Below are 23,347 nucleotides of genomic sequence, written 5' to 3'. Positions count from 1 at the left end.
CACAGACAAATTGTACATGACCACAGAATCAAGCTTAGTCAAATCTGGAAAGAGAGGTGTAGCTAAGATTGTAAAATTAGCCATCCAATCTTCACCCAACAGAATAAAAAAAATGAAGACTGCTCACGATACACAATTCTCTGGTTCTATAAGAGCATACAGCCCTGAAGAGGCTTTAGGTCTTGTAGTTGATCTTGGCCTAACCAAGGAGGATTATATAACCATGCGAGTTGGAGCGAAGGAAAGAGGGGCTGACATTTACCCTTCGTATCATTTAATAGTAGAGGCAAAAAAAATGTGTTATCCTCCAAACATTACCGTTTCTGAAAAAGAAGCTTTTGTGCCCTTGCAAGATCTTCTTACACATACAGCAGAACGTTTGACACAAGTACAGGCTGAAGTAATTCTTCAGAATATTTCGGAGAACTCTAATATCATCGAAATTTATTACAAATGGGGTTTAGATGGAAGTGGTGGGCATAGCATATACAAACAGAATTTTGCAGATAATTCATTATATGCCGATTCTAACATTATTTTGTGTACAATAGTGCCATTGCAAATGTGTCAATCTAATAATAATAAAAAACAAATATTTTGGAATAATTTAACCCCATCATCGACGAGATATTGTCGTCCAATTGCATTGAAAATAAAAAAAGAAAATATTCAAAATGTGAAAGACGAATATAAACAGGTGGAAAAACAAATTTTGCAATTGGAGCCTACTATTATTCGTATGGATGCTAAGGAAATAAAAATTAAACATGTACTCATATGTACCATGTTAGATGGAAAAACGATTAATATTTTAACTGAAAATACAAACTCGCAGGCGTGTAATATTTGTAAAGCTTCTGCAAAAGATTTAAATGATTTAGGAAAATTGCAAAATAGGGACTGTGATGAAAGCGCGTTTAAATTTGGTATCTCTGTACTACATGCTCATATTAGGTGCTATGAATATTTGTTGCACATAGCTTATAAATTGGAAATAAAGCAGTGGCAAGCAAGAGGTGAAAATGCAAAAGCAAATGTAAAGGAAAGAAAAACTAAAATAGCTACTGAGTTCTATAATAAATTGGGCCTCGTTGTCGATCAGCCGAAGCAAGGTGGAGGCAATAGCAATGATGGAAACACGGCAAGGAAATTTTTCGAGAATCCTTCACTGTCATCTGAAATAACCGGAGTTGATAAGGAGTTAATAATACGATTTTCAAATATATTTTCTGTTATTTCATGCGGGCATTACATCAAGGAAGATATTTTTAAAATATATTGCGTTGAAACGGCACATCTGGCTATATCTCTTTACGGCTGGTATAAAATGAGTGCCACGGTTCACAAACTCTTGTTACATGGTGCTGATATTATAAAATCTTTACCTTTGCCAATAGGCCAGTTATCTGAAGATGTCATTGAAGCAGGCCATAAGGAATACAAAATTTTAAGGCAATGCCATTCCAGGAAAACATCAAGAATAAATACAAATGTTGATATATTTAATTGGATGCTTGTATCTTCGGACCCCATTGTAACAAGTAAACGAAAAAATCCCAAAAAGAATAAAACCAAATTTAACCAGGTGGTAATAAGTATGCTAAGAACTCCTATTTGCTGTGCGAATGAAGTCGAAGAAGCAGAACTCTAATTTTAAAAAAATGTACTTATATTTCTACTATACATAATATATTAATAGATAAGAATAAGTCCTTTTGAAATACAAATTTTTATTTAATTTTTTGTTTTATTAATATTTCCGCTGTCTGTTAATTCCCGTGTACATTTTTTAATAAATCTAACGTCAAATTGGGTATATTGAATCGTTAAAACCACTAATGTGAATAAAATCTCGTATCTTCAAATGTCATATTGGATCCGCCATTTTGAAATTTTACTCGAATTTGTAACTAGCAAACTCTGTTACCCTTGAATTCTATGTTTTACCAAAATCGCTCTCATAAACAATGAGCAAATAATTTTGTCATGCTAAAATAACGATTCGTCCCAGTGTGCGACGGTAACTAAAATGAACACAACATTGTATATGACCGATGTTCCTTTTTAAAATAAAACTTTATTGAACTCGATTCACTGTCTGTCTGTCTGTCTATCACACACACTTTTCTCCAAAACGGCTAAACCGATCCGAATGAAATTTGGTGGACAAATGCGAACTATGAAATCCCATACATACCGCGGATTGCATAAATTTAGGTGGAGTTCAGGGAGGGGATTCAAAAAATTTTTCATCATCATCATCATCAACGGCGCAACAATCGGTATCCGGTCTAGGCCTCCCTTAATAAGGAACTCCAGACATCCCGGTTTTGCGCCGAGGTCCACCAATTCGATATCCCTAAAAGCTGTCTGGCGTCCTGACCTACGCCATCACTCCATCTTAGGCAGGGTCTGCCTCGTCTTCTATTTCTACCATAGATATTGTCCTTATAGACTTTCCGGGTGGGGTCATCCTCATCCATACGGATTAAGTGACCCGCCCACCGTAACCTATTGAGCCGGATTTTATCCACAACCGGACGGTCATGATATTGCTCATAGATTTCGTCGTTGTGTAGGCTACGGAATCGTTCATCCTCATGTAGGGGGCCAAAATGTCTTCGGAGGATTCTTCTCTCGAATGCGGCCAAGAGTTCACAATTTGTTTTGCTAAGAACCCAAGTTTCCGAGGAATACATGAGGACTGGCAAGATCATAGTCTTGTACAGTAAGAGCTTTGAGCCTATGGTGAGACGTTTCGAGCGGAACAGTTGTAACCGTTTGTAAGCTGAAATAGGCTCTGTTGGCTGACAACAACCGTGTCCAGCTTTCATCATCGTAGCTGTTATTGGTTGTGATTTTCGACCCTAGATAGGAGAAATTGTCAACGGTCTCAAAGTTGCATTTTCCTATCCTTATTCTTCTTCGTGTTTGACCAGTGCGGTTTGATGTTGTTAGTTGATTCGTCTTCGGTGCTGACGTTGCCACCATATATTTTGTCTTGCCTACATTGATGTGCAGCCCAAGATCTCGCGCCGCGTGCTCGATCTGGATGAAGGCAGTTTGTACGTCTCGGGTGGTTCTTCCCATGATGTCGATATCGTCAGCATAGGCTAGTAGTTGGGTGGACTTGAAGAGGATCGTACCTCTTGCATTTACCTCAGCATCACGGATCACTTTCTCAAAGGCCAGGTTAAAGAGGACACATGATAGCGCATCTCCTTATCGTAGACCGTTGTTGATGTCGAATGGTGTTGAGAGTGATCCTGCTGCTTTTAACTGGCCTCGCACATTGGTCAGGGTCAGCCTAGTCAGTCTTATTAATTTCGTCGGGATACCGAATTTTCTCATGGCCGTGTCCAGTTTTACCCTGGCTATGCTATCAAAGGCGGCTTTAAAGTCGATGAATCGATGGTGCAACTGTTGTCCATATTCCAACAGTTTTTCCATCGCTTGCCGCACAGAGAAAATCTGATCTGTTGCTGATTTGCCTGGAGTGAAGCCTCTTTGGTATGGGCCAATGATGTTCTGGGCGTATGGGGCTATCCGGCCTAGGGAGATAGCGGAGAATATCTTATAGATGGTACTCAGCAACGTGATACCTCTATAATTGCTGCACTGTGTGATATCTCCCTTTTTATGTAGGAGACAGATAATGCCCCGTTGGCAATCGTCAGGCATTGAATCGCTGTCACACCTTGAGCACAATTTGATGAACCAAATGGTGTAACTGGTCGCCTCCATATTTTACCAATTCGGCTGTAATTCTATCGGCTCCTGGCGATTTATGATTTTTTAGCCGATGAATTGCACGGACTGTTTCTTCTAAACTTGGTGGTGGCAGTATTTGTTCGTCGTCTTCATTTGGCGGGACCTCCAACTCGCCGATGTTCTGGTTGTTCAGTAGCTCATCAAAGTACTCAACCCATCGCTCTAATATGCCCATTCTGTCGGAAATCAGATTTCCTTCTTTGTCTCGGCAGGATGAGCATCGAGGTGTATAAGGCTTCATCCTTCTGACTTGTTGGTAAAACTTCCGCGGATATAAATGAATGAAATGAAAGGTCTCGATGAGTACTTTCCGCAACTGATATTAGTTTAGTCGTGAATTACAAAGTGCGCGAGTGAGGAGCCAAAATGTACGCACTTAAAGTGAGTAAAGACTCATTTTCGGAAACTACCGAAACCAAAAATCTGAAAAAAAACAGAGTAGTGCGCTTGAATGAAATCTAGGCCTCAAAATGTGTCCCATTCCAAAATCTGCTCAAATAAACTTACTAATATGTAGTATATTACCAGCTTTTCGTCAGGTGCGGCTTAAACTATGTCTGCCAGCCTGACTGTCTGTTTCGCTTGGCTTACTCGGAAACGGCTGAAGCTATGCTAACGAAATTTGGCAAAAGCTTTAAGCTGTGAATCTCTTTACGTATAGCGTCATTTGTTGAATTCAAGGGGCGCTCAATTAGTAATTTTCGTAACTCTTATTTTTGATAGCGAATGAAACATAGGGAGTAAGGGCTCAAAACGTGTGTGAATCCTAAAAAGTGGAACAGGTCTTGTTCTCAAAACCTATTTCTATTGATAGTATATGACTTGCGTTTTCATCTAGAGTTGACGGACTCATCAGAGGCTGTCTCACCTCTGCGGGCAGCATGGCCGAAGTAACTACAAGGTAGTATTTGCTGCCTTATATAAATTCAAAAACACAGCATCTTTTTCTTCAGCCTTTGCCACGTTCAGAAGCGGGTCGGCCCGTTTTGATCGGGTGCAGTATTTTGTTCTGTCGAAGACCTCATTGCAGTCTCGAGGCTTCCAAATCCAGCGTATAAACCGGTTTTGCCCATCGACTATGAAATTCAAACCAATTTTAGTAAGCAAATTCTCATTAGCGTGTATATATCAGGACTACAAAATTCAGTCAAATTCAGGCTAAGCTAAACTATATTAGTAAGCCATATGACTCATATGACTTGCGTGCTTGACCTAAGAGTAAGGGGTCCGTGGAAGTATATTGCCTTGCAACTGGTCCAGTCCGCCATCAAGTTGATAACGAACTTAGGACTCATTTAATTGTCAAAAAAAGGAACATTGGAATCTACCCTTTGTTGAAAACTGGAATGGTTTCTTGACGGAATTTTCTGGCAAGGCTCTGGAGCTACCATGTAGTTCAGAACCTTTTTGGGAATGCATGCCAACTAGCATTTCCATTGCGGCTACTCAAACGGGCGTAAATCATGTTTGTGTTGTCGGGGTTTATGCCACCAATGCGGTCTCTTTGGTTCACCAATTTGGTGGTTGAGGTGGAAAAATTTGTCCAAATCTTAGGCAATCAAAGAGAAAGCGTGTGAATTACTAATGATTGAAACGTCAGGAGAGCCAGTACTTGTACTGGTAATACGTACGATAGTGGCGCAATTCAGTGGACCGAGGTCCAACGTATCCTCGGGCATAGTCGTCTAGTTGGGAATCTAATAACTGATGGTGAGCGTTGATATCGCTGTGCACAAAATGACGATGACCAATCAAGAAGGGAATGTATAATGTTGTATTTGTATCCAATTTGGCAGCTAGATGTTAGCGGTTTATACGGACTGATAATTTCAACTCCACAGCCTACGATGCCTAAGCTAAAGCGGCTTCTAAAATACAGCAATTACATTCACTGAGGTGACTTAAATTCAAAGCCACACGGGTGAGAACAATTGGAGGGAACGATAGGGGATGTCAAAAACACTCTCTTATCTGTTCTGCTAGCATTAAAGAGCATTGGTCAGTTCCTGCCCATTGTGCAACCAGTTGCTCCGAAATGTGTAACGAGTTGACAGCAAGAACAGCATATTTTCATTAATTTTAATGATCTGCAAATAATAATAATCGTTGGCGCAACAATCCAATTGGATCAGGGGTTTAAAGTGGGTTAGAGCACTGCATTCAAGACCGTAATGGTATGGGTACAGTACCCTATAGGAGGCAATGTTGTCAGCATTGCGCTCGCCCGAGATTATTACCCTGATTTGATTCAGGTACTCATTCACAGCCGACGTCAAATCCCGATACAAATCTCCCTGCCATCAGTGAGATTTGAAACGCGACCTTCCGTACGACGCCTTGTACTCTAACCACTCAGCTATCGCGAAATGGCAGCTCTATTAATCATTTAAAGGTTATTTTGTTTCAAATTTTTCCTCTTCTTCGCAAAAAAATGACTTTGATTTTGATTCTTCTTTTTCTTTAGGCGGGCTCAGCTTGCCGTCATCGATTGCGCCCTTTTGTTCTATCAAAGGCCTGACCTAGATGCTCCCGCGAGGGTTTGAAATCGTAATCCACCGTCTTAAAACACCGTTGCTCGCTTACCATCGACTTTAATGTTTAGACCAATCTTGGCAAGTGATTTTTCGTTAGCGCAAATTACGACGCATCTGTCGCAATTTTTCCACGATCGGTGCAACCCTATATCGATCGCGGATATCCTCATTTCGGATGTGATCAAGGCGTGTCACGCCACTTGTCCAACACAACATCTTCGTCTCCATTACCGTGGGACGCCGTTCATTGTCTTTTATATTTGGCCAACACCCAGAACCATAAAGAACGGATGGTCCTGATGTTCTAAATATATTGCGCCCTAAAACAGTTTTCCAGCGGACCCTGGTTCTCAATCTGGTATACATGATGACAATGAGTTACTCGTATAGAGCATACTTTTCTTCTGCATTGAAAGTCTTCTCTGATGGCCAACATTGTATTATCACCTACTTCAATTCTACTTTCTCTTGCTACAGCTCTTGACTGCCTTGGGCGGAATGGTGAGAAGGATCCAGAATAATCATTCCGGAGCTTATTAGTTTTATGGAATAAATCGTCAAAAACTTCATTTTCGTCTCAATCTTGTCATTTAAAACCACCCTATGTTGATATCTTTATTTTCATCAGTGTCATGCGAAATGGACGCATATGATTATCGCGTGCAAGTATGATTGGGAATGCAAAAATTGGCGTTGCTGAAATTAATGGATGAATCAACTTCAAAGAAGTATAATAAATGAAGCATTATAGATGTGTCGCTTTGTTCACTAGATTTGTTGGCCCCATAATCTTTCTATTATAAATTTTAGAGACATACTGTCTGTGAGGTTGAACTGATGTGCACGTTTTACGGTTTTAGGTTTGGGAAGTTGGTTTAGATAGATAGATTGTGACGCGATAATTCGTGTATTTAATAGTGTATTTGCAAACCAAAAATTGCGGAACTTAGCCCTTCAAACACTTCACTTCTATCAGAAAAAAATTAAAGTTTTTGTGGTTGGTTTTGTGATTTAGTTGGATTGCTACCAATCCTCCCTTCTCTCTACCCATAAAGCAAACAGGCTAAGCTTTTTGTATTTTATCTAAGAAGGCAAATGTGTTTATTTATTATTAACTATGGATCATTTGAAACTGAATAATCAATCACCATTACCAAATCATACACACCCAATCACAAACAACATTCTAAATTATGAATGCAAAGCAGCATTAGCTAAGTTAACCAAAAAAGATAAAGCAACACAGATTACGACTGTCCACTGGTTGTAATGACAGGAACTATTTAACTGCAATAAGGAAGGTAGTAGCAGTAGAAGATAAAAGCAAAGACAAGAAAGTACTAACTCTTGTAGCTGCAGTTACCATCGTAGTGCACCAGAGAAAAGAGGGTTCCTGGAGGTTCTTATATAAGAGTCCAACTGTTCTTTGTATCACCACTGAGTCGCACGTGCAACGATCATGCTCTTGTCATCAATTTATCTCCACTTTGTTATTTGTTATTATTTCTATCTAACAGATACTGCTGCCGTTTGCTTTGTATCATAGCCTTTTTGAGATTTGTTCATACTAAAGCCACAATTACTCATGGCTCCGTTACTCTTTTGTGCGAAGAAAGAACACTGAGTGCTGGAAAAACACCTTCAATAATAAGCTTTGCGAGGAGATTCTATTTTAGAAAGATAGATTGCAGGAAATATTTTTCCTTTATTTATTTTGAAAATTGTCCAGCTTTGATTGTAAAGGTTTATTCAAGAGCCTTTCTGTCGATTTCGAATGACCTGTTGCAACACAGCACATAGGTTTGTCCTGTATAATTTTATTTATTTAACCACAAGAAGTTGCTAATCTAGGACCAAGTTTGTCTCCATGTAAGTTTCTTCCTAGTAGTCCATGTATGCACTGAAGAAATATGACGACGAAATGGAAAAAAAAGCTCGGAAAAGCCAGGCAAGTCGGCTGTGAGCTGTAACAAATTGAAAATTTATAATGTTGCAAATAGAATGCACTAAGCTACTTTCGTGGAGAATAGCGGTTGTGTCATGACCATTACGAAATTGATAAATGGAGAGAAAATTCACGCCGAATTAGGTAAACATTTTCAACAAAATCTACCGAGCATATACCGACACAACATTAGCCATAAATTTATAATCGTTTTTAGTGTTGAAAGTAACAGTGGACATGAGGTTGCTTTGCAATTGCTTTGTTTTTGAAAATAAATGAATTTAATGTTCCTTGGTCAACTGCGTTTCGAACAAAAGTTCAGTTAAATTTACAAAATGCATCGAAAGAGGAATTGATTCAATAGGAAACATTATATTTCATATTTAATTAATTCCTACTGTTGTCTATTCTGTTTTACTGGTCGTCATGCAGCAAATAAATAGTATCAGGGAAACAAATCCATGAATTGAACCTTCATTGAATTATTTTTTAATTTGACACTAAGGCTGACTAAAAACGGTGACCGTTTCCTTTTTAGATCGAACAATGCTCTTTATTTCCGCAATAGATACTGCACTCTGGGAGTTAATTGCGCCCGCTTCAGTGTATCCTAATCGATTGCAGATGCGGTATTATTTTGGAACGCGGTTGTCCTACCTTCAGTAAAAAGTCCTGCATTACCGACACTGTATTTCAGGAAGTAGTTGTCCCTCACCTTCAGTGCGAAAAAGTGATAAGCTCATAGTAGTGATACAAACTCAAGACCAACACAAACACCTATGATGGCTGGGATGACATCCCATAGTAGCGAGATTGGCAGGCTGATGCTCTACCTCCTCAGCCATTGCGCCGTCATACGTGTAGGTCCTTAAAAAATTCTCGCTGCTGTTCCGTCAACACTTAATGCTTTATTTGAAAAACACTTAAAAGGAAAATATGTCCCTATCAATTGTTAATAACCAAGTGGGCTGAAAAGTTCGTAGGCTAACATACAGATGGTGTTACTAGTATTAAATCCATATGATTTTTAGTTAACCCTAATCTTCAAAAGACACGTGTACAAATTTGACAGCTGTCGAACTATAAGTTTGTGGAATAGAGCATTTTGAATGAAGCAACTTTTGTTAATTTGTAAAAAATGAATAAAAAGGAATTTCGTGTGTTACTAAACCATTACCTTTTGGCGAAAAAAAATACCGTTGGGCTTGGGCTTGGCTTGATAAATCGCTTGATCGTCATTTGAGTGAACTGCACCTGGTGCATCGACGTCAAAGCATCATTACCATTATCAACGACGCAACAACCGGTATCCGGTTTTGCGCCGAGGTCCACCAATTCGATATCCCTTAAAGCTGTCTGACGTCCTGACCTACGCCATCGCTCCATCTCAGGCAGGGTCTGCCTCGTCTTCTTTTTCTACCATAGATATTGCCCTTATAGACTTTCCGGGCTGGATCATCCTCATCCATAGGGGTTAAGTGACCCGCTCACCGTAACCTATTGAGCCGGATTTTATCGATAACCGGACGATCATGGCATCGCTCATAGATTTCGTCGTTATGTAGGCTACGGAATCGTCCATTCTCATGTAGAGCCAAAAATTCTTCGGAGGATTCTTCTCTCGAACGCGGCCAAGAGTTCGCAATTTTTCTTGCTAAGAACCATAGTCTTGTACAGTAAGAGCTTTGACCCTGTGGTGAGACGTTTCGAGCGGAACAGTTTTTGCAAGCTGAAATAGGCTCTGTTGGCTGATAACAACCGTGCGCGGATTTCATCATCGTAGCTGTTATCGGTTGTGATTTTCGACCCTAAATAGGAGAAATTTTCAACGGTCTCAAAATTGTATTCTCCACTTTTTATTCTTTCCGTTTGACCAGTGCGGTTTGATGTTGGTTGGTTGGTTTTCGGTGCCTACGTTGCCACCATATACTTTGTCTTGCCTTCATTGATGTGCAGCCCAAGATCTCGCATCAATCACCGCCTGCTCGATCTGGATGAAGGCTGTTTGTACGTCCCAGGTCGTTCTTCTCATGATGTCGATATCGTCAGCATAGGCCAGTAGTTGGGTGGACTTAAAGAGGATCGTGCCTCTTGCATTTACCTCAGCATCACGGGTCACTTTCTCGAGGGCCAGGTTAAAGAGGATGGATGATAGAGCATCTCCTTGTCGTAGACCGTTGTTGATGTCGAATGGTATTGAGACTGATCCTGCTGCTTTTATCTGGCCTCGCACATTGGTCAGGGTCAGTCTAGTCAGTCTTATCAATTTCGTCGTGATACCGAATTCTCTCATGGCCGTGTACAGTTTTACCCTGACTATGCTATCATAGGCGGCTTTAAAGTCAATGAAAAGATGATGTAACTGATGTCCATATTCCAACAGTTTTTCCATCGCTTGCCGCAGAGAGAAAATCTAATCTGTTGCTGATTTGCCTGGATTGAAGCCTCTTTGGTATGGGCCAATGATGTTCTGAGCGTATGGGCTATCCGGCCTAGCAAGCTAGCGGAGAATATCTTATAGATGGTACTCAGCAACGTGATATCTCTATAATTGCTGCATCTGTGATATCTCCCTTTTATGTATGAGACAGATAATGCCTCGTTTCCAATCATCAGGCATCGATTTGCTGTCCCATACCTTGAGCATCAGTTGATGAACCACTTAGTGTAATTGGTCGCCTCCACATTTAACCAATTCGGCTGTAATTCCATCGACTCGTGGCGACTTATGATTTTTTAGCCGTTTGCACGTTATTATAGATTTGACCTACTCCTCTTGAACATTAGCTGGTTCGTAGGATGACCAGATGTCTGAATGTAGGAGTCGAAGGTGATATGCAACTCATTGCCAACGTCTATGCCGTTGCCGTCGCAGGATTTCTAAGTTCTTAATGAAGTTAGTTAGTTTAGTTTTCCGGGGGGAGCCGCAGCTCCGAGCACTCAAGCCATTGTTCGGCCCATTGCACTATCTCCATAAATCGCCTATTCAATGGCTTCCCGCTTACGCCGTTCGCAGGCTTTAGCGAATCTGAGAACATCCTCCAGAGGGGGAGAGTGTGCAGATTCTTCATTGAAGAAAACCTTGCCAAGGTGTCTTCATCTGAGATTTGAGGAGGCCGGGCAGCTGCATAAAAAGTGCAGGGCCGTCTCCTCCTCCTCCTCACATTTGCTGCACATAGCCGAAACCACCACCCCAATCTTTTCCATATGGTAGTTTAAGGAGCAGTGTGCCTTAAAATCCCTACTAGGGTTTTCGTGTCCCACTTCTTAAGAGACAACGAAAATGCCGCTTTAGTGACCCTAGGCTCTTTCACAAGGATTTTCGCCTGCCGACAAGAGTCCGAATTTCTCCACTCGGTTGCGTGAATCCTTGCAATTTCACCCTTCACAGTAGACTTGACAGTGGATAGTCGGATTCCAAAAACTGGTTCTGGGCCCACCATTGTGGATCCAGTCTGTCAGCGTCCTCATTACCGGTGATAATAGCGTGCCCCGACATCCACATCAGAAATGTTTCGTTCAGTCAGCCAAGTTTCAGCAGCATCTGAAGACAACTCCACACCAACTGGCTTGATATGTCGTTGCTATTTAGTGCTGACAATGCCGTCCGACTGTCGGAACAGATTTCTTAATGAAAGGCATCGTTTACAGAATTACTACCCGGTTAAAAATCGTGGATATAACGATTTTTCAAATCAGTTGGGCCACAACGAGAAACTGGTTCATGTTGGGTTCCTGCAATTAGAGTAATGGTGTATGCTAATGGATGAAAGTGGTTTTGTTCCTTATCCATTGCTCGGGTTTATGAGTTTTCAATTCTTCCCTTTTATCAATGCTGAGGACATAATCGAGCAACTTGCCCCGAAATTGGTAGGTGGCTGCGAAAGGTCCATTCGTCCACGCGCTCTTTCATTGCTTTCTCATCTGCTTAGGTTGTAGAAGTGTCATTTGAGTTTCCTTTGGCGTTTTTTTGACGTTTTTATGGTTTTGTATAAAACAAAACCTTATTAAAGTCGGTTTACTGTTTCTCTGTTTGTCTGTCACACGAATTTCTCTCAGAAACGATTGTACCGATTGACATCAAATTCGGATGGAAGATCGGAACTGTGAACGCCCACGCATACATCGTTCTACATGCAATCTAAGGGGGGAGTCTCCATGTATGCAAAAGGATGATGTAGGATGTTTCTTTCACCGAATCTAGTCATGTGGGGCATCAAATGTAAGGTCTCAATTAGTACTCAAAGCTGGCCCCAGTTCGTACATTTAATCCAAAACAGGGGATGACGGGGGTGAAAAGTGGTCATTTCTTTCAGGGATCCATCCCCAGAACCTCGTACGGAAAGTAATGGGACAAATGTCCACTCATATGTTTTATATAAGAAATACAGACAACCTTACATACCTGAAGCGTCCAACTTCTAGTTTCCCGACCCCCCTAATGTAAGACAGCTTAATGCCCCTACCAGAGCCCTGATATTTTGGTGAATATTCCGCCTCTCCTTGCTTAGCTCACGCAGTTCATTTGAGCGTTCTCCCAATGAAAGAGACGCCGCTCCAGTTAACTGCCTTTTGAGTGCGCCCCTTGCAGCAGCAGCATTGCTGTCGTCCCAAGGACTATCCATATTTCATTCCGAGGGGCAAGGTTGTCCTCGCTTTTCCAGCTCAGGCTTCGCGGCCTTATGAAAAGGATCTGGTGTGGATCTCATTTCCCCTTCACTATTACCTCTTGCAGCTTTAGACGCCCTAGTAGTGAAATTTCCCACAACTTAGGCACTGTGGTCGCTAGATATCGACATTATTGGCTGGTATTGGGTTTCGGAAGGCCTGCGCCTTATACATGTATGTATGCTCCAATTAAATAAGACAAAGAAGATTAACCTAGAAATAAATTATTTTAAGACGCAAATAATTGAAAAGCTAATTTCCTTGTAGACCAGTGAAAGTTATAATCGTTCTCCTTTGTCTCCCGCTCGTGAATCTCCCAAAATGAACTGCTAACCTTTCAATGTACATTCACTTTATTAATGAAATTGTTGCCATGGTAAAACCATAAAGCATTCCAAACATGTCAATGATACGACAATGACGATGATTCTGAAAATTCCCCAGCTAATGCAAAAAACAAACTTAATGGGTTAAGGTTAATTCCTTTATCGGACACGAGCAAGGCGTATATGTTACCTTTGTGTAAAGGTCGCAATGCCGATGATTCATCTGATTCATTGCTCTGACATCAGAGAATTTCGCACGACCAAGTGCATCGTTGCACCAACAAAGACGAAGACCACGAATGCACTCAGTTGACTTTATGGACTTGATTTTTTCCATTTCTCTCAGATTCACATAAAAAGGTAATCGCCATCGTTTTGCTGTGAAATTCTCGGGAATACACAGTTGATGCCATCAGGGTTGATCCCAGGGAGCTGAGCAGACATTTGGAAGGAGTATCGATCATTTTGCATTCACAGAAGTTGGAGTTGTTTTTAAGAATTTTAGCGCTCAAGTGGGGAATTTGTAATAATTTGTGTGCGCACTAAATGTAAGGATTCAGCTATTCATTACAGTGTTTCAGAAATGCAAACCAGTTTGGAAAACCCAAGGCAAGCGTAATCTTCTGGCATCCCTATTGCTGTTACTTCCGGCACCAACCCAAACCCAACAAAAGATTCCTCGAAATCGCTTAAAAGACCACCTCCCATCCAAGGGACTACAATAATTGCTTAATGGGAATTTCACGTCCATTCGTCATTCATAATAATTTGATCTTGTTGCGCTCGGAAAATTACATCAGGTGAACGTAATTAAGACAGCGAAGTGACTCGAAAGGTGGGAAAGTCAAGGGGAGTGCTCGATAAGACGGCAAATTAGCATGCAAAGCCAGATCGGAAAGAAGAGCAAAATTGTGCGGAACAACACCAAAGAGAAGGAGGCTCGTGCACACCATATTGTTGTGAAATTACACTTTCACCCGGCAAAGCGAGAGTCCAACGAAGCGAAAAAGCAAGAAATACGTTTTCGTTTTCCATTTCCCCGGAGGCAAGGGGAATCCCAGAAGTCATAGCGTGCCATGACGGGCATAAATTTTTATCTGGGTTTTCACTTGTTCCGATGTTGTTATCTGGGAACGCTAGCCGGCCGCCTTTCTTTCGCCTCACCGCCAATTGTTAACCAAGTGCAATGCCTTGCTGGGGAGACTTGTTGGTCACTTTGGAATTGAGTTTGGATGACTCCTGGTTTAATATCGTGTAGGAGAGAAAGGGTTGGCCTTTATTTACCCTTCTTTGCAGGCCATTCTAGAAAAACTGAGAAATGATAGTACTTATTCTCATCCTATAAGTACTCGTAGCACGTAGTGCTCAGGCTCTATTGCTGAAGTCCTTTTCATCAGCGCTAGCCATGCAAACACTCATCAGCATTTTCCAATTACTGCAGCCAATGCCGCTTCTCTGCTTATCACACGAACTACTCTTTCCACGGGGATTTTAATTAATACGGCGCGTACAATAATTCAATTTTGCTAATTTCTAGTTTCACATTAGTTTTCGTAATTGGAAACAAGAGCCAGGAAAGAAGCCGCAGGGAAGGAGGAGCAATGAAGCAACACTATGTGACTGAATAACAAAGCCTACCGGGGGTAATGTGAACTGAGTAACGGTTTTAACTTCATTAGAGGTACTTATGACGCTGGTGGAATTCACTGTACACATATTACAATAATTACAATTGCATGGGATACATTCGCTTCCGGCTTAGTCGTATGGGTTTTCACCGCTTACTCGTTCGCTTCCTCAGACTGCAAGAACTAAGGCATGCAAGCGAAAAATATTTACATGAGAGCTATTGTATCGGATCCATCTTGGAATGTACGAACCTGCACTGTGAAATGTTAGCAACAGAAATAGCCCCGCAATCATGTAAATCACTCTCGTTGGGTAACAAAGCAGCGACAGCTTGAACGGTGTGCACAAGCCGATGTTGTTTTGATTGTCATGGAAGTAAAATTGAAAAGTGAGAGGAGGTCTTCTCTCTGATTTTCCAGTGCTAGACAAAATAGATGGCAGTAAAAGTTAATAAATCGCACGATAAATGATTGCTTCGAGCGGTATCGGTAGGTAGTGATTAGACGAAAAATAACTTCCACCGGTAAGAGTGATTATCTCTTTACTATCAGTAAAAGTTGGAAAGAAAATGAAAATAAGTCGGCGGTGACTATATGAAGTTGGAAAATCACCTGCAAACACTTTACCGGAAAACTTCACGTGATTATTGAATGTTTCAGGAATATTTTCTACTATAAAAGGTGAACGTTTGTCTAAGGGTGCTTCAAAATTAGTTTTATTAAAAAAGAACGAAAAAAATGATCCTGAGAGCATAGGTGAGGCAGCATCTGATGAGTTGCCTCTGCCCTGGATGAAACCGTCAGTCAACTTTTTCGTTCTGTTTTGAAAACTTGGGTGTTTAACCCAAAAAAGAGGAGTCCGTGGACTACAAAAGAGGAAGTAAGTTGCTTCTCAAGTGGTCCGGTCCATCAACAAGTGGGTGCGGACTCAGTACTCCCAGCATCCTCAAAAAAGAAAGAAAAAAAAATAGTTTTATTTCATGAAAAAATAGAAATGTCTGCGAATAGAACCTGCTAACTTTCAACTCAACACAGAGGTAACTTCCACTAATAAATAATCTGAAGTCCAACAAAAAGCAAAGTTACAAGCGGTACTTTTTCATGTCCCCGGAATCAACGTTATTTAAGAAATCTAGTTCGCATATTTACACATAGTTCCGCAAGGGAAGAACTCAATCTTGGGGGGAAAAGCAGGCATTTTCACTCACTCCTAAAGGAAAGTAGTTTTAGGACGTGCAAGCTCGAGGCACTAGGTTAGACATCATCTCATCTGGACAGGCTACTTATTAGCCAGCAGATCGACGAAAAATCCCGGACCTGATTGATTCTGGTGTTACTAAAAACGTTAGGCGGGAAGTGATAAAGTCCCCTCATTATGAAACTTACCAAACAACAATAACAAGGAGTATAGGTAGGTAACCAACAACCATATCCAAATTTCCGAAAGTATATAAGCGCTCATTTGTAAATCAACATTCCTTTGAAAATGAGGGGTGAAGTAGACAAAACCCTTTTGAAATTCAACGAAATAATGACCGTCGCTGCTCAGCTCACAAATTTTTAGTGGAGTGCTCATAGTTTCCAGTGTTGTGGCATCGCTGCAAAGCATTACTTCGCGGGGTGGACTGCGCTTTAAGCGACCAAGCCTTCCGTTCTTCGCGTCCGCTTTTCCAAGTTCCTCCTATATTCTTTTGATTGCGGAGTTCACCGTAGACCAGTTTCCCTCCGACTTCAACATTTCCCGACGATGTTCTGCGGGCTTAGGTTGATTTTGAGGGAGTATTTCAAACTCCTCCTTTCTGAGAAAAATCGGCGACAGTGGAACATAACATGCTCCGGGTCCCCAGGTGTGCAACCACATTCAGGACAAAAGGGAGAATCATTCAGCCTGAATTGGTGCAGGTACTTCCTGTAACCACCATATCCTGACATATCCTGAATTGCGTCAGATGATAGTTAACCTCGTCGTGTCGAATCCACTCTTCAGTGCGGGGAATCAAAGTATATGTCCAGCGACCCCTCCCACCGTTGCCGCCACTTCTCCAGCGACTCTCGCCTTGCCGCCTTTCGGTATTCTGTATCCTTTTCAGGAGGATTCATTTTTCTTTTCTCATACAGGCAGCGTATCTCACTTGCCAGAATGGCTATCGGGATCATTCTCGCATTAACACACGCTGCTTCGCCTGATATTGTTTTGAAGGCGCTGCACACCCTTAGCGCCACTAAGTGGCAAGTCATATTTACCCTCCTCCGACTACTCTCATACGCTAGTGCTTCCTCCCAAACTGGTGCCGCATACAATAGCGTGGAGTGAACCACTCTCGCCACAAGTAATTTGCGACTGTATCTTGAGCCTCCAATGTTAGGCATCATCCGCACTATTGATACGCTGATATTTGCCGCTTTCTCACAGGCATAGTCCAGGTGTCCCTTCAAATTGATTTTAGCGTCAATTATCACCCCTAGGTATTTAATAACGGGTTTCGAAGTGATGACATGACAACCAACACAATTATTAACCGTATTCCTCTTCCTACGATTGGTGATCAAGACCACCTCCGTCCTTTGTTCCGCAAGGTCAATCTGAACCATTTCCAGCCACGCTTTTATGACACTAATGGTTTCGTTAGCGTATACTTTAACGTCTTCAGGTTGTTTCGCGACGACAATCATCTGCGAAACCGACTATCGTGGCCTCCTTGGGGGGAAGGACAAGGACCCCATTGTACATGATGTTTCACAGGAGAGGATCCAACATTGAGCCCTGTGGTACTCCTGCGGTTTTTGCGCATTTTTTATGTCCAACGTCACACGGCACAGTATTTTTTAGACGACATCGCGTCTCGAGCCAGCTTTAAAACAACTTCTATGGCGTCGATCGTTGAATGGGCTTGACGAAATCCAAATTGTCGCTCCGATAGTCCATCCTTATATTCAATGATAGGAAGTAGTCTATTGTAGATGATCCTTTCGAGCATCATTCCTGCCGTGTCGATGAGGCAAATCGGTCGGTATGATAATGGATGTCCTGGGTGCTTATTTGACTTCAAATCTAGTTTTTGCTTCTTCAACCGGTCGGGGAAAACTGCTTCTACATACATGTTTCAAAAACGCTGACAAACCACTCGGATCTGGTTTGGTCGTTATGCGTCCCATCATATGCTCTACCTTTTCTGTAGCCGCACCACCGGGATTTTGACCTTCCAATAGCATCTCTATGAATGCATCCTCTTCAAACTTTTTCACGGACCAGCCCCGGTTTCCAGCACTACGGGAACACACATGTCTGTCTGTCTGTCACACCCGATTTATTCGGAGCTTGGCTAATTGTTACGAAAATTGGTAAGAGTGTATGATCTGTTGTTCCCTTTACATACAGCAAGTGGTGCATTTTTGTGTTAAGTTTAACGGGGGGGTATCAAATGAAAAGTCACAATTAGTACTTTTCGAAACTGGTTCGATATTTGATATTGGGTGACACGTAGGGGAGTGAAAGCTCAAAATATGACCCACAAAAAGTGTAACAGGTCTCGTTCTCAGCACCACGCAAAATCTGAAAAAAAATCGCAGTGGCGTATCTCTACGAAATCTAGGCCTCAAAATACATCCGGTTCCAATATCTGCAAAAATAAAGTTAATAATAGTATATTTCCACATTTTGCAAATTTACCCGGCAAGTCCCTTTAAGTGTCCATCCCAGAGGTACAAAATTAGGCGTGGGGGTAATGGATAACATAGTGCACATTTTGGTCAAGTTTGAAGAAAATCCAACTATTATTAACAAAGTTCTGGGGGATGAAACTTTGCCACAACGTGTATGACGTCATCATCAATACCACAACGAAATGACTTCTTATGAATGGAGTTGCAAAGAATTATCTTGTTTTAGTCTTTCAGTCATTTTATATGAATATAAATTATTCCAAATAGACATGTGTGTATGTAGGTATATAGTATAGGCCTGCTAATGAAGTTTGCGGGTAGTGTCTAATTCAGATAGATATATTTGTACATTCAACTAGCCGTATTTAATATACGTATACGTATATATATACATATGTACGCTTTTGTGCACGAAGTGAATCGGAAATATGGGTACGATCAATTTATTTAAGTGCATATATATGAATGCTGGAGCTTCCGGTATTCCGATTGGTTTTCTTTTTTTGTCGTTCCACATCTGACAGCGTCAGTTAACATGAAACACAAATATATTCGGTGAAATAAATTTCTACCAGCTTTGTGATGCAGCCAGACCGCATGGTGTCGATGATACTTTAATTAAGTGAATCTATGCTATGCTAACGCAGAGGTTGCTGTGTGATGAAGCGGGTGTCAATCGCTACCTAATAGCACAGGCAACGAAAGGCGAGTCACTGGCAGAATTGTATCCAGTTTTTATAATGCCTTCTCGGGTTCCCATACATCTGTTTGGTAAAAGACATCAAGTTACCCTGAAATATATGGAAAGTTCCAGAGAAATGCGAGGCGGGATATAATGACGTTTCTACACCAATGGCTTAAAAACAGAACTGGGTCCTGGAGCCGAAGTCTACCTCTTGAATAAACACGAGAAGTAAGCTTCTTCTTTGAGACAATATGCAACGATTTTTCATGCTGAAGTATATGCTATCCTAAGAACGGCAAACTGGATGTTTGACGAGCCGGTGAATGGCATCCCAATCTGCACCAACAGTCAGGCTTCACTGATGGCGTTGAGTAGTCCTTCGATCATCTTCTTGCCTTAGCAAAAGGGGGTCCAATTTCTCCCATGCCGGAACCGGAAACATCAGTATCATTGGCTAAGGCTGTCTTCATAGGCTGGGAACAAGCTTCCAATGGCAAGTGGCAGAGCCTAAATGCTGCTAGACACACCAAAGAAAGACTTACTCGCGTATTGTAAGCAATCTGACAGGCTATAATTCACTAGTTGGACATAAGGTCAGAATAGGAATTGTACAAGATAATACGTGTCCCTCCTCTAATAAAGAAGTGGAATCCACGGAACATTTCGTATATGATTGCCCCACCTATGGGTCCATCGGACATCAGATCTTCGGGGCTGATATGCTCCAGTTGCAGCGGGTAGCATCATATTCCTTAACGGACATTCTGCGATCCACAAACGAATCCGATATATTCCGTTAAACAAGAGAGTCCAGAACAATGGGCAACTACAGACTGAGTGTTCCGAGGCTACAGCTTCTCGCCCACCACAGCACACACCTGTGAAGTTAACCGTTTTTGCCAATGTCAATAGTGTCAATCGTCATAGTCGTTTATGACAAAAGTGCTTGTGACAGCCAGACATGCATTGAACCGATTTTAATAAAATTTTGTCTTACAAACAAAACCTTTAAAATGACGACTTTGTTTGCAATGATGCCTTGGCAGCGAGGCTGAATTCACCAAAGTGTACAGGTTCGTACCTTGGACATGGAGTCCATATTTTATGTCAATTCTATCGTAGTAATCAGTTATCATAAATATCTTATTTTTATCCAGAAGTTCCACGAGTTAAGATCGTAATTATACATGTATGTTATATATTTTGTCAAGGTGAATATCTTTCGAAGAGGGCAAGGTATTTTTAGTAGGTAAAGCGCATTTCAGGGGTCTTCTTTAAGATTTCCATCTTGTCTCCCTTATGTGACATAAGTTCTATCACTTAAATAACTTTTAATTTAATTGCGTGAATATTTACCACAGTCTTTTTGTTTGTTTGTTGCACTCAGCTCTGTTGCTTGAGTTCAAACCTGATTTCGAAATAGCCTTTCAATATATTTATGACGTCACTTCTCTTCATCATGTAAAAAACTAATAATAATGGAATGGCGTGCGTCTATCCACATCATTGTGTAAGGCAAATTCCCTGTATCTTTTGTCATATTTTCTGACCAAATGAACAGTCATTATTACGATTCTTCTTATCATCTCAATGAAACTGGTTTCAGACTGTATTAAATTAAAAGTTAAATCAGAGGAAGGGATCTCTGTCTCCGATTCTACGTTAATATTTATGGTACTGACTAAAGAATGATTATCTTTTGTCGTATCTAATCGCTGCGCTTAATCAAATTGGGGTGTACCATTAACACAACTCTATTTATTTATTTTGAATTATTTCGATTTTCATGTCATCTTAAATCATCTTCTCACTTTGATCGCACCAAGCAAAAAGAACTTTTTTCTCTAGCCTCGGATCATAGTATACCAGAGTGGGTCAGTCTCATAGTAAATTTTTTTCCATTGTTTTTATAAGTTTTTCATCTTTTGTCGATTATCATTAATTTATAATCAACAAAAAAGAACTTTCACCAATAATAATTTTTGATGTTGTAGAGGCTTTTGTAATGGAATATGATGTCGAAAGTTGAAGTGGTCATTTATATATAACAACACGTGTGTATGCATATATACAAGTGCTGTATGCATATATATGTATCTGGTTATATCGGAGATTATATTCCCAAATGAATTCGCCGCCTGTATCTAGGTTTGAAGTTATATTCACAATAATTAAAGAGAAGGGAATTGTTACTAACATACGCGCGTAATAGCCTAGACTATACCAGCATATAAGTTTTATATAAAAGTGAACTCGAAGATAGTTTCGTCTTCAAATTTGAAAGTAAGAGTAAGAAAAAAACTGCATGTCCCTAGCTGGATACAATTATCTTTCATTTCTAGTATAATTCTTAGCTTAAACAATATTCATAGCAAACTAATGGGAAAATGTATTTCGGAAAAGTTTTATTTTTATTTTTGAAACAAAACAGATCGACGTACATTATGCATAAGGTTGGGAACGCATCTCACAAACAGTAAAAGAGAAATTTACATCCATCTTTTCGCCTAATATAGTGTATCTATAAAATTGTGGTATGAATTCGTTAATATTTTTCTCTTTCCATTTTTTTTCTGTGTAATTCTTTTCAGTTTCGAAACTGATTGGATACTTGAAATTCAATCAAGTTGTGAAATCCATCCATTTATCTTTCAGGCTAGTTTGTAGATTAAACACATTCGATAGACGCTTCGTGAGTCTTTGGTTCAGATTTGTAGAAACAGCTTGAATTGAGATGGAAATATTATAAAATCAAAGTCCATCCACTGTTTATAATATGTGTTGAGCAGGTGGTTCGCGCAGAAAAGTAGTTACAATGGATATCATTGATCATGCATATATACGGGTCAATCTGTTATATGCCATATATAATATCTAGACCTCATACATATTTAATTTAATGTTCATTTCTTTTTCTCATTTCAGGTGAGCCGAATTTTCATTACTTTTCGTCAGGAACACCCCAGTTGTGTAATCTATGGTAACTTAGTAACAGAACGAGAAAAATTGTTCAATATAGTGAAATGCTTTCACTTTTTAAGGTTGTCTGGTTGTCTGTCTGCCGATTTACTCGATATGTAGTCTATGAGTCCTGTTTGCGCATGCGTTTTTCACAGAATATGGGCATTTGTGGTATCAAATGAAAGAGCTCGATTAGTACTTTTCAAATAGCTCGATTAGTACTTTTCAAATAATCTTATTGTTGATACTGGGTGAAACATAGGGGAGTGGGGGCTCAAAATGTCTCCCTCAAAAACTGTATCAGATCTCGATCCCAGAACCAAACGAACAACAAAAACAATGTTATACAAGATCAAAATTTTCTTTTTTTCATGTGAATTTATTGCACTCATAAGACATCATCATCATCATGGGTAGGCTGGTATTATTGGCCGCCGAGGAGCCCAATTAACGCTGTGGTCCGCCGTTTTGATGCCATAAATCCCTACGACCGTGACTGCTGTTATGAGAGCAAGGAGATAGAGTTCAACCGACTTCATCAGAGTCAGCCCGTAGCACATTCACGAAAGCAGTTCTCCCACTCTGCAGCTAGAAATCTCTCTGAGATCCCCAACGAATGATTTACCCAGTGTACGTAACCTGACTTTAGCTAGAGTTGGGCAATCGCGAAGGAACTGAGTGAGGGCTTCCTCCTCTACTCTGCAGCTTCGGCAATGCTGATTGTACAGTATACCGAGCCAAATCTTTCTTGTCTTGGCACAGGTGGTGAGCTTGGGCCATCTGAGGTTCACGGCTACTATTATAAATAGTGCGAGTAGATTCTGTCCTTGACAGGGGCCAGCGGGACACAGATTGTACTCGCTTGGCCAATCCGTCAGACCGCTTATTTCTCTCTATGTTCCTATGAGCGGGAACCCAAAGGAGAGTGAGCTTGAGCGTGCCAGAGGATGTCGTCACTGAGTACAAGGCCTTAATGGCCGCTTGGCTATCAGTCAGAATGCCGCTTGGGGCTCGGATCATGCCCCAGCCATGGACAACCTTCCAGTATTGTCAGTACTTCCGCTTAGAATACATTGGGGAACCCTGCGAGACCATACGACTCGGACACGCTGCGTGTACTCGAGAAAACCCCCACACCGACTCCACAGGCCATCTTTGATCCGTCG

The 23,347-nt window shown here is 40.9% G+C and overlaps 1 protein-coding gene and 1 long non-coding RNA gene across 3 annotated transcripts in view; both read left to right on the top strand.

The window, feature by feature from the left end:
* The window catches only part of LOC119660612 (zinc finger protein 704), a 473,444-nt gene that overhangs the window by 178,952 nt on the left and 271,145 nt on the right, over positions 1-23,347 (top strand). The gene's annotated exons all lie outside the window — the stretch shown is intronic.
* On the top strand, positions 21,651-22,359 carry LOC119660614. Its single transcript, XR_005250459.1, has 3 exons — positions 21,651-21,754; positions 22,146-22,200; positions 22,262-22,359. It is a non-coding gene; the product is annotated as an uncharacterized LOC119660614 (long non-coding RNA).

This window comes from Hermetia illucens, chromosome 6 (genome assembly GCF_905115235.1).
Source record: "Hermetia illucens chromosome 6, iHerIll2.2.curated.20191125, whole genome shotgun sequence".
Lineage (NCBI taxonomy): Eukaryota > Metazoa > Arthropoda > Insecta > Diptera > Stratiomyidae > Hermetia > Hermetia illucens.
The sequence above is the reverse complement of the archived record's forward strand: the minus strand, read 5'-3'. Positions and strand labels throughout refer to the sequence as shown.